This window comes from Carcharodon carcharias, chromosome 11 (assembly GCF_017639515.1).
Source record: "Carcharodon carcharias isolate sCarCar2 chromosome 11, sCarCar2.pri, whole genome shotgun sequence".
NCBI lineage: Eukaryota > Metazoa > Chordata > Chondrichthyes > Lamniformes > Lamnidae > Carcharodon > Carcharodon carcharias.
The window spans coordinates 45,555,692-45,574,470 of record NC_054477.1 but is presented as its reverse complement, the minus strand read 5'-3'; positions in this window follow the sequence as shown (position 1 = coordinate 45,574,470).

Below are 18,779 nucleotides of genomic sequence, written 5' to 3'. Positions count from 1 at the left end.
CCCTATGGGTGCCAAAGGGCCTCTGGCTGACTCCTTGTGGAGAAGGGGAAGCTGGAGAGAGATCGAGCCACTCAGCACACAGTTGGAGGCCAACTATGGCATCAGCGATGGAGTTCAGCCTGCACAGCAGGAAAAGACCGATGTCCTGGACCAAGGTCTCCATGGCGGCTGCCATCCTACCAACGTTGACCTCAGTGTGATGACATGCTGGCTCTATCACCTCAGCCTGAAAGCGGACGGACTCCTCCAAGTGTCTTGCAATCCGAGGAAAGCAGTGAACATCCCTTCCTGATGTGCCTGAGTTTGCCTTTGCAGCTCCAGCAACTGAGGTATGACCAAGTCCAGAGGCTCCTCATCTGACTCGGACTCAGCAGATTTCTGGCCTCCAGAGGTCCTCTGAGTCCTGGAAACCTGGGAAGTCCCTGCCGCTGCGTGCTGTGGATCAGACAGTGCGATGTGCTCACCAGATTGTGACTGCGAGGCTACTCTAGAACTAGGTCCCACCGAGGTGTGTGTCTCTGGGCTGGTGAAGGGTGTGGGTGGGTGCTGTGATGGGTCTTCAATGAGGGTGCCTTCAGATTCTTCTTTCAATTTGCCTTCAGGGCTTGATTAGAGTCCCTGGGTAGTGGACTCCCTTGGCTGTTTCCCAGATGTGCCAGTGAAAGCAAGGACAGGTAATTAGTGCATCAATAAGAGCTTGGCTGTCTGATGAATGGTCCACTCCTGGACCCTCACTAGGTAGAGCATCACCGACCTCACCATTAGCACAGGAACTGACCAGATCTTCGGTGACCAGCTGTATGATTCTATTTTCAAAGTCCATGAGGACCTTGATTTTAGGCATTCCTCCACCAGTCTGCGACCTCTCCCTCTTGTTGTCCGTCAGCTTGTCCTGCATGCATACAGATGCTGCCAGACCTGCTGAGTTTTTCCAGGTATTTTTGTTTTTGTTGCAGATGATAAATACATCTGGCCTGTGTGGGTGGTAAGTGGTCCCATGGACAGGATGAGGACATTGAAGGTGTGTATAAGAGAGAGTGAATGGTGATGTCCCTTGAACTGGCAGTGAGTGAGATCTCTGTGGATGTGTGATGGATTTGTGAGCGTGTGAGTTGAGAGTGATGAGAAGAGTGACCTACCCTGGCAGAATGGATGATATCACTCATCCTCTTGCGGCACTGGGTGGCTGTCCTCTTTTGCAGGGCGTTGGCACTGACCACCACTGCCACCGCCTCCCATGCTGGACTGGTGATGTTGCTGCTGCTCCTGCGGCCAGACCGGGGGTAGAGGACATAACTGCGGGCCTCCACGGTGTCCATAAGGTGCTCGAAGGGCACATCACTAAACCGGGGAGGCTGCAGTCTTTTTGCCTTCCAGGGCCATGTCTTCTTTGCAGCAGTCCTGGGCTGGAAGCACTGAGAGATGTGTGCATGGCTGGATTTTAAATATGGCGCCCGGCGTGATGAAGCAGTGAGGTGATAGCGTGGCGGGCGAATTGGAGGCCACCCGCCATCGAAACAGATGTTTCCCGGGAATGCATAATTAATGCAGCGGGATTGAGAGGAGTAGCCAGCGTTGTGATCTGTCAGGCTGCCTTGCTCCGAGACACAGACCTCACTCAGGGCCGCTATATTGAGGTCTAGCCTGGCTAGCCCATGCTCCACCAGGGCTGAGCATATTATTATCACCAGAGTTGAGTATTGCTCTCACATTCCAGCAGGTTAGCTTCAGAATTTTTCTCCTTTTCCAACCTTTTGAAGTGAGGTTAAAAGTTCACATTTTCTTCTCTGTTGTAGTTTGGCTGCATTAAAAGATGCCCTTTGATCATGGCAGCCAACTGGGTGGTGGGGAGACGAGCATTTGTTTAGGCCACCTTTCCTCGACACTTCTCCAATTCAGGAGCAAGCAGTGCTGTCCTTCAAAAAGGTTGCTTGGTTGCTCAGGGTGCTACTGAGTGATGATGCCTTTAGGTCACCATCAAAACGAACAATATCCTACATGCAGGATTGGAACTATAGCTGCCAGTATCATCTTACACCTGCTGTTTCTGCCCCTTTCCCATCGCTCCAGCACTTTCTTGTTGAGTTGAAGTTGGGGTGGACATTTTTTCCTTCCTACCTGAGCAGTGGAGCTTTAAAGTGGAGTACAGTTTGCTCTGATTGACCCACCCTTTAACCCTGGAGTTCATCTTTCGTGGCGCAGCAAACTAGGAGGGCGGCAGTGAGGTCTCCAAGCCATAGGTTGGGATTCAGAGTTTCCCTCTCCAAAGTAGGTTGCCCATCAAGGCTTGAAGGGACTCTCCTCACCTAATTATTTTATCCATAGCTGGTATACCAACAACTATAGTGCATGCAATGGCGTGGCACACCTTTGGTCCAGAACATGATGGTCATTTGAGCCACATGCAATCCTTCTGCCCTGGCCGTTATCTTTATCAAGGAAGACATCCACCTAGTGGTGTCATGTTCATTAGTTCTCTCCTCACTACGTTTTACCTGTCATCTGAGACAGTGTGCCAGGGTGTGGCGCTTGGAGCCAGCAATGAGAGTTGGGTATAATGAAGGGATTTAAGTTCACCCTACAATTAAGACACAGCTGAATGGAAATACAAGGGTACTACCTCTATCTGAACACCCACACACCCCTCTTACATAGACTAATGAGGAGTTTAATGCCTGATTTGGGACCCCCTTCGTGAAACTGGGGTGTAGTCCAAACCCCCAAATTTTGTTGTGATCCCGTTTAGGGACCACTAACTTTTGTTGTAAAATTGGCAGAATTTGAAATCCTGGTTATTTACTAAGGGAATGAAGCCACATGATTCCATGATTTTAAACAAACAGAAGAAATGTTACTATACAAAAGTCAGTAAAGCAAACAATCAACATTATCTATCTTATACTCTAACATCCGGAATTATAGGTAAACATAAATTAACAGACAAACTGTGGTTGGATACAGCGAAAACTGCTTATTAAATAGCAGACACAACCAAGACAGTCCCAAGAATTTTTCAACAACCCAGCCAGGAATCAGTGATCACGGTGAGTCACATAAACCTTTAAAAACTCAGCCTTCCTCATGAAGAATTCCAGATCCTCTCTTTAGAGGCTATAGCTTCTGATTTTTCTCAACAGCCAGTCTGATTCAGACTATCCCAACGACTGTTCACATCGTGGTTATTCAATCGCTCCTCCTGGCTAAATTTGACTGAAAAATTGTGTCTCTGACAATCAATTGGGAGAGAAAGCAACCCTTTATGTTTGAAAATAGTATTCAATATTTAAACATTTCCTGAGAAAACTGTAGGTTCTTATTTGGCTTTTCTTATCAGTAATACTGCATTATCCAAAGCATGAAATTAAATAACTTGTGCATAAACACAAATAGTACCCAACTAAGGAATCCTTCTTCAGACAATATAACTTGGTATTCTGTGAGCCCTGACAGTTTCACCTTAACCCTTAAAGTACAAGCATTTTTTATTTGTGCACAAAGAATAACAAAACAATTATGCCTTTATGTAGCACCTTTAACATAGTAAAACGACACATGGTGCTTTATAAGAGTAATCAAGTAAAATTTGACATTGAAGAACATAAAGGAGGTCTTAGGCCAGATAAACAAAATCATTATCAAAGAGGTCGTGTTTAAGTTCTTAAGATTTGGGGAGGGAATTCCAGATGCTAGGGCCTTAACAGCTGAAAGTGCATCCACCAATGGCGAGGTGATTAAAATCAGGAATGTTCAAGGGGCCAGACTTGGCAGAATGCAGATACCTTGGATAGCTGTAAGGCCTGAGGAGATCACAGAGCTAGGGTGGCATGGGGCCATGAAGGCATTTGAAAATAAGGATGAGGTCTTTAAAACTTTTATTAAAGTTTAAGTTTTAAGATCAGAATTAAAGCTGAAAGAGTGTTTTTAATGCTGCTACCTCTTTGTTAGATAAATCCTTATGTCAGAACACCAAGACATATTAATATCTATAGCTTAAAATGTATTTAAATTAATGAAAACATTGATTTAAGCTTTATATTGGCCCCCAGGCTCCAAAGCATGCATTTAAGTGGCCCATGAAGACAAAGGACGTTGACATTATTGCAGCACAACTAATTGGCTCACTCCCAAAATAGTACAGGTTAATTTGCATGTTACGGACAGGAGAAAGCGGCAAACTGAACTCCTTTATTTTTCTCGCTATCTGTCCATAAGCATAGATGTTTCAATTTTTGAAATAGTCTGTGGCTCATTTCCACAAACCCTGTGTTTGTGAAGTCAGTTTTAAATTTTGCAGCAAACTCTATTTAGGGTTAAAACAGAAGTATGTTTATTCATACATTTAAACCCGGGGATGGTTATTGCAATTGCATACACACACACAAGCACACAAGGAGATAGCAAAGAAAATAGTTTTACAACTAGGGATAACTTAAAACAAAAAAAACCCAAAGATATGGATATTAATTCATGTGAATATCAGAGTCCAGAAGTCAGTCCAGTGAGTGTTCCTTCACGTTGGAGTTAAAGCTCAGGCAGGTTCAGCTAGCTGAAAGCAGGAGTTGAAAAGTTCCTTCAAAGTTGGTGATAATGCAGCAAGATGAGGTTGATATACAGAGGCTTGGCCCACTCTACAGGAGATGGCAGGAATCTTCCAATGAACCAGGCTTCGAGGAAGCTTAAACTTGAGGCTTAGACTTGATTTTGTGGTCAGACTGGAGTCCTGTTTTGGAGTTGACAAACTGGATGTTAACAGCAGATTGCTCTGGGGTCCAGGAATGTAACATTAAAACTTTCCAAAGGCCAAAGTAGCTTCGGTCATGTGGTGTTACCCATTGCTGTGTCCATTTCAGGTTAACAACCAGTTTACATGTCTCTGGTCAAAATCCATTTTTCACCTGAGGAAATAGATGGTGGTTATTAGTGCCTTCACAGATATAACAAGTTTCGATGGCTTTCTCTCTTTGTCATAAAAAGGCTGAGGAGATAGACCGCCTGCTGCTCCCTTGTTTCATTGATTGTAATGGGTCCACCCAATGACAGATTTGAGATTCCACAAGGATGAGGGTTGATCTTTGTCCTGTAATTACTGTTGGAAGTTTCCAGAACTGCAGCCAACTTGCAAATCATGTGAACTGTAGCAACCATGTTTTTTGGTCCAGCAAAATCCATTTTTAAATAAGCAGAAAGTCAGGTTTGATTTAAACAGTTTAAGATCTCTTTCATGTCTTATGGACATGACACTGCATCATGAAAATGTTATAACATTATAATGAAACCATTATAACATTTAACTGATTAGTCTGCAAGCACATACTATTCTGTTCAATTGCAATTTTGAAGCCTTGATGAAATTTGCTGATCTCAGCCAGTTAATTAGGATTCTACAATTGGCCTTGGCACCCCAGGGATGGGGAGAATCAAATAGAATTCTCACTATTCGATATCATTTACAGCAAAGGGCAGAAAATTGACAGTAGCGATTGGTCTCCTGTTACACACAATGCTTTATTTTCTTTTTCTTTGCATTTGGAATTGTAAATGTAACCACATATGTAACTGCCATTGACCCACCACCACCAGATTTCCACCCCTGAGGAAACTGGGAATGAAACCCTGATTGATGCATTCTTCTTTTTGATGTAAATGTACCAATCATATACCAAGGATTGGTAAAACAATAATCTGGGTTCTTTACTTGAAGATAAGATTATACACAGACAATGTTAACTGGGAGGCTATGTAGACATAAAAACAAAAAAACTGCGGATGCTGGAAATCCAAAACAAAAACAAAAACAGAATTACCTGGAAAAACTCAGCAGGTCTGGCAGCATCGGCGGAGAAGAAAAAAGTTAAAGTTTCGAGTCCTCATGACCCTTCGACAGAACTTGAGTTCGAGTTCAAGAAAAAAAGACATGTAGACATGTCTGTCCTGTAGGACTGCTGCTGTATTCTGGCTGAAGAATCGTGGGATTATACATCACGATCTGTCTCATGGTGGATAATGATAGACAGCAGTTTAAGGTACACTCCCTTAAAGGTACATGGACATCATATCATGACACTGATTGCTATCGAATGACTCATGGTGCAATGTATACATGTGAACATTGGATGAGAATAGGATCTAGGTTGGCTGTGCTTCCCTTCATGGTCAGATAGTCTGCCAACGCTCACTGGCTAGTTCACACACAAATAGGCACTTGGGAGAGGCATTGGTGGTTAGATCCTGTCAAATTGTACCTTGATAAGAATTGGCTTTTTTGAGAGAGAAAGGGAGCAACTATAAGAAACATGTAAATAAAATACAACATAATGCTTCTGAATATAATCTATAATATCCCATTAATAATTGAATATATTTTCCAAACAAAACTCAATAACTATCATGTGATGATTGTACCATCAAATGATAATTACTTTTAGAGGTGAAGGGGTTAATCTTTGTGTTCTTCAAAGTAAGAGATGTCAATGCTAGGGAAATTTACCTCTCGAGGTAAGACTGAGCACTTCTAAGACCAATATAGCACAGATCAGATGCAGACCCAAGTTCCCGGTATTCTGCCCAACACGAACAACTATTGGGGTACTTGGGAATGATGGGCAGAATTTTCCCAAATTAGCACTAAGTGTGGTAGCAGGCGGGCAAAATGGCGTCCTACCCGCCAATGGCGATGGTAGGTTTTCACACCATATCGTCCCCAACCCACCACATTATTAATGCATTCCATGGAAACACGCCATTTCCATGGCGGGCAGGCTCTCACTCGCCCTCCCACCATTGCATCACACCGGCCGCCATGTTTAAAAAGCAGCTGCCAGCACACCGCTCATCGTTTCCAGCTCACCATCGCTGCTTGGGAGACATAGACAGAAAAGGCTGTTTAGCAGATGTGGCTGCGAAAGCAAGGAGGGATAATTAGTACATGGCAGTGGCCTGTGAAAAAGGACACATCACTCAGAGCGTCCGGCAGTGCAACAGCCCCCTGGTTTAATGACAGGTCCCTCAAGCGACTGCTGGATGCCGTGGATGCTCGCTGGGATGTCCAGTACCCCCGCTCTGGCCACAGGATGGGCAGCAATGTGACCAATCCAGCTAGGGAGGTGGTCAGCACCAATGCCCTTCAAAAGAGGACAGCCACCCAATGCCATGAATGATCTCTTCCGTTCTGCCAGGGTAAGTCACTCTTTTTATCACTCCCAACTCTTGCACTCACAAACCCAGCACACATCCACAGGGCCCTCACTCACTGCCAGTTCAAGGGACATCGCCATTTACCCTCTCACACACATTGTCCTTCATTGTCCTCAGCCCGTCCATGGGACCACACACCAACTGCACAGGCCAGGCATATTTAACATCTGGCCTGGCAGGCGTCCTGTTTGCACTTGCTCCATCGCAGAACAAGCTGGCACACAACAAGAGAGAGGGGTCGCAGACAGGTGGCGGGATGCCAGAAATCAAGGTGCTCATGGACTTTGAAAACAGAGCCATCCAGCTGGCCAACGATGACTGGGACCGGTCCTGTGCTGATGGTTACGAAAGGGAGGAGATCTGAAGGGTGAGCAGTTTTTGGAGCGGTTGAAGCAGAGTTTAAGCGGGGAGCTGAGCCAAGTGGAGGAAGGAGATCTGGAGGTTTGCAGGCCCACAGGCAACATCACAGTGAGGGGCACGGGGTGACAGGCTCAACCGAAGACAACAAGGCCGCAACCGCAGCCCTTCACGAAAATCGACCACCCACAACCACGCCCTCCACCCAACTGAAGAACCTTTACAAATTCCACATACCAGAACCACGTGGAGACGGCACGCTGCAGAGGACACAAAGAGCGTACCCCAAAACTGCAACCGGCTTACCTGGCTGGATTTCGAACTGTCAAGGAACCCTGGTTGGTGAGCATGATCCCTGACCTCTCCCAGTTCAATTTAGTTAGGTTTTGGGGGTGGGACAAGGCTAAGGGGATTAGTAGCATGATTTTCCCTCATTATGCCGTGTGTTCCCCATTCTTAACTAAGTGTACTTTGTAGGTCTGTATAATCTAGGTGTAATCCTAATGTTATAAGTTCATTTGTAACTTCAATAAACCCACTTTATTTTCTTGAACCAAAGCCAGTTGTCTGCTGCACTTTGTCACAACCCCGAAATAAGTCCAAGGTCTAGAACCCAGGGAGTGGGAGTGATTTGGGCCACTAAGAAGTCAGAGGTGAAGCTGACACACACCACCACCCCCTACACTCATAGACTTTGAAAACAGAGCTATCCAGCTGGCCGGTGATGACCGGGACCTGTCCTGTGCTGACGGTGAGTTCGGCGCTGCTCTACCAAGTGAGGATCCAGCAGTGCAACATCCATCAGACAACAATGCCATGAGTGATGTGTCCTCTTTCTCAGACCACTGTCATGCACTAATTTGCTTTCGCAGTCACATCTGCCAAACAGCTAACAGAGTCCGTGACCCAGGGCCTCCAATCAAGCTCCGAAGAAACCTCCAAAGAGGAATCTAAAGGCACCCTCCTTGAAGTCCCATTACAGCGCTCACCCACACCCTCCACCAGCGCAGAGACGCACACCTTGGTGGGACCTAGTTTTAGAGTGGCCTCATGATCACAATCTAGTGAGCACATCGCACTGTCTGATCCACAGCAGGCGGCGGCAGGGACTTCCCAGAGTCCTGGCACTCGGAGGATTGCTGGGAGCCAGAAATTTGCTGAGTCCAAGTCAGATGACGAGCCTCTGGACTCAGTCATGTCACTGTTGCTGGAGCTGCAAAGGCAAGCTAGGGAACATCGGGAAGGGAAGACTGCTGCACTCCTCAGATTCCAAGGCACGATGGAGGAGTCCATCCACCTTCAGGTTGAGGTGATAGCGCCAGCAAGTCAACACACCGAGGTCAACACTCAGTTGGATGGCGGCCACCATGGAGACATTGGTCCAGGACATCACTCCTGCACTGCTGCATGGGCTCAAATCCATCACTGACACCATAGTTGGCCTCCAACAATCTGTACACAAGAAGGGTGCGGGGCTGCTCAGTCTCACTGCTGCTACCCCTTCCCCTTAAAAAGTCAACCAGGGGCCCACAGGCACCCGTAGGGAGGAGGATCAGCAGATGTACACTCTGGGCCCATCCACCCAGGTGACCCAGGAGTGACCAGCCCATCCAAAGCCCCTCTTTCTGTGACCTCAGCAACTCCAGCTTCACAGGCCGAGGAGGGTGCCACTGCCACACAACAGGACCCCGAAAGCAGGCTGGGGCCTTCCAAGTCTCGGCCCTCCAAAGGATGCCCACCAAAGTCATAGAGTCATAGAGCTATATGGCACAGAAACAGGCCCTTCGGCCCATCATGTCCGTGCTGATCATCAAACACCTATCTATTCTAAACCCATTTTCCAGCACTTGGCCCGTAGCCCTGTATGCTATGGCATTTCAAGTGCTCATCAAAATACTTCTTAAATGTTGTGAGGGTTCCTGCCTCTACCATCCCCTCAGGTAGTGTGTTCCAGATTCCAACCTCCCTCTGGGTAGAAAATATTTTCGTCAAATGCCCTCTAAACCTCCCGCCGGTTATCTTAAGTCCCCCTCAGCCTTCTCTGTTCTTAGGGAAACAACCCTAGCCTATCCAATTTCTCTTCATAGCCGAAACACTTCAGCCCAGGCAACGTCCTGGTGAATCTCCTCTGCACCGTCTCAGGGGAATCACATCCTTACTATAATGTGGTGATCAGAACTGTACACAGGACTCCAACTGTGGCCTAACTAGCGTTTTATACAGCTCCATCATAACCTCCCTGCTCTTATATTCTATGCCTCAGATAATAAAGGCAAGTATCCCGTATGCCTTCTTAACCACCTTATCTCCCTATGCTGCTGCCTTCAGGGATCTACGAACATGTACACCAAGATCCCTCTGATCTTCTGTACTTCCTAGGGTCCTATCCTTCATTGTGTATTCCCTTGCCTCATCACAAATAGGGTGTTACAGTCAGCAGGCGGCCTCCACCTCTGCTGTGGATGTCTGGGGAGCACAAGACGTGGCAGCAGGGTTAGGAAAGTTAAGGAGAATTAGTTGTACAGCCTGTGAATGTGTGTTAATCACTTGTACATACTGTTCACTGTCGTCAATAAACTCTCAAGAATGTCTCCTTGCCCATGGCTCCTTGTTCTGATGAGCAGTGTTCTAGTCACTCAGATGTGAAACCTTGGTTCCTGCACAAGATAAGGGCAGGTGTCTCAGTCCAGGGTCTCTTCCCTGTGCAATGTGTAACCTTCAGACCAAAGTTATGGTCCAGCCTCACAATCCCTGAAGATATTACTGATGCCTGCACCATGGCGATGCTGGTCATTGCTGCCAGAATGTAGAGGGCAGGCGCCACAGAGTTCCCTCATTCTCTTGATGTGCTCTCAGCAACTTTAAGGTGGGGCTGGCCCCCATCTCTTCAGCATCTGTGACGACTGATGCTGTGCTCCAGCTCCTGAAGGGCTCAGGTGCTGAAGGCAGACAAAGCATCAGATGTTTCTAAAGTTTCATGGCTGCATCTCTATGATATGACCTTGATCACAGAGTGCAAGCGAGCTGCTCTCAGCAAGACGGGAGTCAGACATTCTCAGAGGCTGTGCGAAGATTTGTGGAGTGTCCTCACTGCATGTTGTCATCATCCTCCTGCAATTGAGTGACAATTAGGGCCTCCACTGCATCTCCATGACAGGAGCGTTCTCACAGAGGGTATTCATGCTGCCAGAATCCAGACTGGAGTCAAACATTCACAAATGCGATGTGAGGTTCTATGGGGACACCTCACTGCATGTCGTCATCATCCTCCACAAATCTAGCAGCTATGGATGCCTCCCGAGCACGCCTGCCTCGTCTAGCCAGAGCGAAAGCCTCATCCCCTTCATCGTCGCCTCCGAGGACACGCTCACCCTCATCTCCATCGGGGAAGTCCTCATCTGAAGAGACATGCAGCTCCTCCATCTCCTCCTCAACCAGCCAGTCTCCCCATTGGAGTGCCAGATTGTAGAGGACGCAGCAGACAATGACCATGTGTGACCCCCTCCACAGACTGTATTGCAGGGCTCCACCAGACCTGTCCAGGCACCGGAAATACATCTTCAACATCCTGTCAGTCTGCTCCACTAACTTGTGAGCTGTTGCATGAGACTCATTATAACATTGCTCTGACTGCCGCACGGGTGTCATCAACCACGCCCACTATCGGTAGCCATTGTCCCCGAGGAGCCATCTTTGCAGCTTCTATAGACCCTGGAAGACACCAGGGATCTGTGCCCAACTGAAGTTGTGGGTATCATGCACACTCCCTGGAAACCGTGCGCACTCCTGCAGCATGTGTTTCTGATTAAATGTATCCCAGTCTGTTGAGTGAGGCAAGGGAGGAGACAGCAGGGACGCTGACAATAATTTTCAATACCTCGCTGGCCACAGGAGAGGTGTCAGAGGACTGGAGGACAGCCAATGTGGTATCATTATTCAAGAAGGGAGGAATGGATAAACCAGGGAACTACAGGCCAGTCAGTCTAGCCTCAGTGGTGGGGAAACTATTGGAAACAATTCTGAGGGACAGAATTAATCTACATTTGGAGAGGCAGGGATCAATCAAGGACAGTCACCATGGTTTTGTTAAGGGGAGGTCATGTCTGACCAATTTGATTGAATTTATCGAAGAGGTGACAAGGTGTGTAGATGAGGACAATGTATTTGATGTAGTCTACTTGGACTTCAGCAAGGCTATTGATAAGGTCCCGCATGGGAGACTGATAACGAAGGTAAGAGCCCATGGGATCCAAGGCAATTTGGCAAATTGGATCCAGAATTGGCTGAGTGGCAGGAAGCAGAGGGTGATGGTTGAGGGGTGTTTTTGTGACTGGATGCCTGTGTCCAGTGGGGCTCCACAGAGATCGGTGTTGGGTCCCTTGCTGTTTGTGGTATATATAAACGATTTAGACTTGAATGTAGAAGGGTTGATCAGTAAGTTCGCGGATGACACGAAAATTGCTGGGGTGGTAAACAGTGAGGAGGATAGCCTTAGATTACAGGAGGATATAGACGGGCTGGTCAGGAGGGCTGATCAGAGGCAAATGGAATTTAATCCAGATAAGTGTGAGGTGATGCACTTAGGCAGGGCAAACAAGGCACAGGAATACATGATGAATGGTAGGACCCTGGGAAGTACCGAGGATCAGAGGGACCTTGGTGTGCATGTCCACCAGTCTTTTAAGGTAGTGGAACAGGTAGATAAGGTGATTAAGAAGGCATATGGGATACTTGCCTTTATTAGCTGAGGCTTAGAATACAAGAGCAGGGAGGTTATGCTGGAACTGTGTAAAACGCTGGTTAAGTCACAGCTAGAGTATTGCATGCAGTTCTGGAATCTGCATTATAGCAAGGATGTGATTGCACTAGAGAGAATGCAGAGGTGATTTACCAGGATGTTACCTGGGCTGGAGAGTTTTAGTTATGATGAGAGATTGGATAGACTGGGGTTATTTTCCCTGGAGCAGAGGAGATTGAGGGGGGACATGATTAAGTCATAAAATTATGAGGGGCATAGATAGGGTAGACAGGAAGGAAATTTTCCCCTTGGTGGATGGATCAACAACCAGGGAGCATAGATTTAAAGTAAGGGGCAGAAGGTTTAGAGGGGATGTGAGGAAGAGTTTTTTTCACCCAGAGGGTGGTGGGAATCTGGAACTCACTGCCTGAATAGGTGGTAGAGTTAGGGTTAGGGTTAGGGTTAGGATTAGGTTTAGGTTCATAACATTTAAGAAGTATTTGGATGTGCACTTGCGATGCCATGACATACAAGGCTATTGGCCTAGTGCTGGAAAATGGGAATAGAATAGTTAGGTACTTGTTTGATTGACACAGACTCGATGGACCGAAGGGCCTTTATCTGTGCTGTGGCCCTCTATGACTCTTTGGCTGTGGTATACCAGCTGCATATTCAGTGAGTAGAATCCCTTGCAGTTGATGTAGTCTACTGTGCGCAGTAACAGAGACCTGAGCGTCACATGAGTATAGTTGATCGCATCCTGCTCCTGTGGGAATCCCAAGATTCAGGCGAATCCAATCGACCTTGTATCCTGGCTGTCCCAGTCCCGGGCGGAATGCACAAAATTGTGTGCCATGGAGAAGATGGTATCTGTGACCTCATGGATGCATTTGTGGGTGGCGGATTGTGAAATCCCACAGGGGTCACCTGTGCAGCCCTGAAAGGAGCCACTGGAATAGAAATTGAGCACCACGGACACTTTCACAGCCACTGGCAGTCGATGGCCTCCATGTCCCTTTGGCACCAAGTCCTGCAATAAGTGATGGATATGAACAAACTGGTCCCTAGACATACACAGTCAGCATCGACACTGGCTCTCAGTCATCTGCAGGAATGAAAGGCGGCGTCTATAGACCCTGGGTGTCGCTAGGCTCGCTGTTGCTTCTGGGTAGCGTACGCAGAAGCCCCTGCTGCCTCTTCTTCCTGATGTTGCTGCTCCTGCCTTTGCACAACCAGACACCTCAGTCACGCTCTCCTCCATCTTCTTCGCTCTCTGTAGGCCATCAGGCATAAAGCTAGGTCACCAGGATTCATGCTCCTGATGTGATCCTCCTGCAGCATGAAAGAACGAGAGAGAGAGAGAGAGACGTGGTTATCATGGCTGTACTTAGCACCTTTCCAGGCCCTGTGTGACTGCCCCTTAATGCTTCCCGGAGAGTGCTGGTCACCCCTCGGATGGCCAGAGATGAGTGCGCTGCTTGACCGCCCTGTCAACCTGCGACATGGGGGACACTGGTCCAAATCAGGATGCTAAGATTGCAAGAGGCTGTGGGAGCCTCCAGCAGTGACTGCTACATGGTCAGCGTTGGCGAGAAGATTGTACGTGTGCAGTCCAACCGCCTTGCGGTCCAATAAATTGGTCGCAGACTCACAGTCTGTGCCGGGGAGCAGGGGGGGTTCAGGGGTGGGGCAGGGGGGATGGGTAAGGTATGGAGTGCTTGGTGGCCCTTTGTTGCCCCTGCATTGCTTGCATGGAGGCAGGCTAGGAGCCCAATCTCAGTCATATCACTGTGGCTGCACCTGATCTGTCTTAGTTGCAGAGGAATGGTCTGTTTATCCAGGTGTCCCTAATGTGTGGCCACTTCCCTCACCTACCCTGCCCCCCATCTCAATTTCTGCGCAGGATCCAACACCAGGGCAGCATTTGCCTCCAGACACCCAACCCTGAAATCAGTCACCTCCAAGGCAGGGTGGCACTTCACCCAGGCCCCTGCGGTGCCCCCGAAGCCTGCAAAGCAACAGGCAACTCTGGCAAGCTGCGGAAAATGCTACTGCTCACTCATCTCAGGTCCCCAAAGTGAAGGCTGCAAAGTGCACATCGCCTGTGCGCTGTTGTAAAACACGTAAGCGTGCTTTCCCGCCAACGTAGATGGATGATATGGAGGGGTTCCAAAAGCCTGGCAGGATGGCATTTTAATGATATGCTGGTGCTTTACAGTGAGCTCCCCAACAACAGTTGGCGGGAAATGTGGCCCACCGTTGGCGGGCTGAGCAGAAGAATGTGACCTGCCTTCCCACCATCATGAAACTGATCACGCCATATGGTCTGCACATGCCACCTATCACGCCCGCCGCCAGCGGGCACGGAAAATCCCATCAGATGTTTATACCTCAGCACTCTCATCACGTGAAGCTGTACATGAGAAGCGTTATATTGTTAAATTTATGTCAATGGCTCCTAATGCGAAGCCCAAGAAATTGATCGTGTATGGCCTTTGTCAGGGCAAATTCATCCAAATTCCACAACACAAAACCATGCATGCAGGGGACTCTTACTTTGTAAGCTTTCTTTAATTTAAAAAAACGCACATCTAAAGAAAGAAAGATTTGCATTCATACAGCAGCCAGGATGGCCCAAAGCGCTTTACAGCCAATTAAATACTTTTGAAGTTTAGTCTATGTTGTAATGTGGGAAATCCAGTACCCAATTTGTCTATGGCAAGGTCCCAAAGACACCAGTGAGATAATGACCAGATCATTGTGATGTTGCTTGAGGGATAAATATCAGCTAAGACACTGAGGAGAACTCACCTCCTCTCCATGGAAATAACACCACTCCCAATAAGTACTTTTACACTTCAACAAAAACCTCAATGTAGCCTCTGACCGTACAGGACCCTGTCACTGGATTTTGTGCTCAGCCTAAATTTTGTGCTCAACTCTCTGGAGTGGGAAGACAGAATTACCTGGAAAAACTCAGCAGGTCTGGCAGCATCGGCGGAGAAGAAAAGAGTTGACGTTTCAAGTCCTCATGACTCTTCAACAGAACTGAGCGTCATGAGGACTCGAAACGTCAACTCTTTTCTTCTCCGCTGATGCTGCCAGACCTGCTGAGTTTTTCCAGGTAATTCTGTTTTTGTTTTGGATTTCCAGCATCCGCAGTTTTTTTGTTTTTATCTCTGGAGTGGGACTTCAACCCACAATCTTCCAACTTGAGACCTGAGTGTGCTACTATTGAACTTCGAAAACCACAAAGCTCTCATTGCCTGATAGGACTTTTATCATAGGCCACACCTTTCCAACTTATACTTTCCCTGGATCTCTTTCTGGTTTTTATTGTGTATATAGAAGTGTGAATTCCTCAAGAAAAATCCTGACATCCTGTGTGAAGAGAAGATTATTTTTTTTCTTGTGAGGGGTTTGCCCAGGGAAATACAGCTACTGAGTTTTGTAAGGTTGAAAAGTTGCTGCATTTGACTCTTAGATCATAGCTGTCATTTTCATTCAGGCCCTGAACACCAATGTCAGCACTGTCATCTCTGTCAGAAGGCCATGTGTTAAAGTCCCACTCCAGTTACTTGAACACAGTCAATGATTTTTAGTGCAGTATGGGGTAAGTGTTACTATAGTACTATAGTTTTGAAAGTGTTGTTTACCTGATAAGATGTTGAACCAATTCTCTGCCTGCCTATCCATTTATGTAGGTGGAAAAGATCCTTGGCAATTTTCAAAAGAGAGAAGTTCTCTCAGTAACCTGGCCAATAATAATTGGTTTGAATTCTAGTTTATACATAAAGAAAAGAAAAACAGCTGCTGTAAACATTGAAAATCTATTACCAAGTATAAAGACTTACCCTTTTTCATTCTCCTCAGCTGTGTTTGTGTTTAGCTTTCTTACCATCCTTGCCAACTCTATTTGTAACATATTAACTAATATATAACATGCACTATTTTTGGTTTCAAAATTCATCAGAAAAAATGATCCTGTTTTTTATGTTTTATGAAGAAAAACAAAATTAAATTACTTTAACAAATGCCAAAAATATCTTGGCTACATGATTTCATCTGTAGAGACTTGAATACAGAGGTGTGCAAAGGCGACAAGTCTTTTAACAACAATTTATATTTATGTAGGGCCTTTAGCATCGTTTAAATATCCCAAAGTGCTTTGGGACAACTAGCAACGGCACTCTGAACGGTTAGTCTCTAGTGCCAACTAATTCTGTGGATTGTGATTACATGTCCTCACTGGGAGCTGTAATTGAAAACCAGTGCACCTGCCAGCTGATCAACTGAGCTGATCACAGTGTAGAAGAGGCCCTTCGGCCCATCGAGTCTGCACCGAAACATGAGAAACACCTGACCTATCTACCTAATCCCATTTACCAGCAATTGGCCCACAGCCTTCAATGTTATGATATGCCAAGTGCTCATCTAGGTACTTTTTAAAGGATGTGAGGCAACCCGCCTCCATCACCCTCCCAGGCAGTGCATTCCAGATTGTCACCACCCACTGGGTAAAAAGTTTTTCCTCACATCCCCCCTAAACCTCCTGCCCCTCACCTTGAACTCATGTCCCCTTGTGACTGACCCTTCAACTAAGGGGAACAGCTGCTCCCTATCCACCCCGTCCATGCCCCTCATAATCTTGTACACCTCAATCAGGTCGCCCCTCATTCTTCTCTGCTCCAACGAAAACAACCCAAGTCTATCCAACCTCTCTTCATAATTTAAATGTTTCATCCCAGGCAACATCCTGATGAATCTCCTCTGCACCCCCTCCAGTGCAATCACATCCTTCCTATAATGTGGTGACCAGAACTGCACACAGTACTCCAGCTGTGGCCTCACTAAGGTTCTATACAACTCCAACATGACCTCCCTACTTTTGTAATCTATAACTTGATTGATAAAGGCAAGTGTCCCATATGCCTTTTTCACCACCCCACTAACATGCCCCTCTGCCTTCAGAGATCTATGGACACACACACCAAAGCCCCTTTGTTCCTCAGAACTTCCTAGTGTCATGCCATGCATTGAATACTTCCTTGTCAAATTACTCCTTCCAATCACCTCACACTTTTCAGGGTCAAATTCCATCTGCCACTTATCTGCCCATTTGACCATCCCGTCTATATCTTCCTGTAGCCCAAGACACTCAACCTCACTGTTAACCACCCAGCCAATCTTTGTGTCATCCGCAAACTTATTAATCCTACCCCCCACGTAGTAATCATTTATATAAATATAAGGGGACCCAGCACAGATCCCTGTGGTACGCCACTGGACACTGGCTTCCAGTCACTAAAGCATCTTTCTGTCATCACCCTCTACCTCCTACAATCAAGCCAATTTTGAATCCACCTTATCAAATTACCCTGTATCCCATGTGCATTTGCCTTCTTTATTAGTCTCCCATGTGGGACTTTGTCAAAGGTTTTGCTGAAATCCATATAAACTGCATCAACTGTACTACCCTCATCTACACACCTGGTCACCTCCTCAAAAAATTCAATCAAAGTGTCAATCAAAAAATTCAATCAAAATGATGTTTGGGCATTTGTTGCACAGGGTGAACAGATCAGGAGACCTACTGGTGAATCTGCATCTGGGCCTAGAGATATTTGCTGTGTACAGATTCTTGATTCAGAAGTAGAAGATCAGGAAAGGAAAGGTCCATTTTCCCCAAAAATATACTTTATTAATAAAATTTGTAACACTACATTACAGTAGAATCATAGAATGGTTACAGCACAGAAGAAAGCTATTTGGCCCATCATATTCTCACCAGCTCTTTGGAAGAGCAACTCACCTACTTCCACCACCCCACCTTCCAATTACAGCCCTGCAATTTCTTATCTCCAGCAGGTGATTATCCAATTCACTTCTGAAGGCATTGATTGAATTTGCCTCCACCACACTCTCAGAAGTGCATTCCAGATCCTAACCACTCACTATGAAAAATGATTTTCCTCATGTCACCATTGCTTCTTTTACTGACCGCCTTAAATCAGCGTCCTCTGGTTCTTGACCTTTTTTCCGAAGTGAACTGTTTTCTCCTATCAATTCTGTCCAGGTGCCTCATGATCTTGTAAAATTGTATCAAATCGCCTCTTAATCTTTTCTTCTCCCTGGGGAACAGCCCTAGCTTTTCCAATCTATCCACATAGATCCCTGTTCCAATTCAATTAAATTCAAATCTGGCAGTTCGCATTGTGTAATATGGATCAATTGCTTAAATACAGAATGTGGCACCAAAGGGTGTCTCGCTGCACTTACAATGCAGATTGCATCTACATTTACATTATATCAACTATTTCCTAATGTATATAGCCCAAGGGTTTTAACATGATTCAAGCATCTTGGTGTACTTTTTTTATCTTCATTCACGGGATGTGGGTGTTGCTGCCTAGGCCAGCATCATTGTCTATCCCTAACTGCTCTTGAGAAGGTGGTGCTGAGCCGTCTTCTTGAACAACTGCAGTCCATG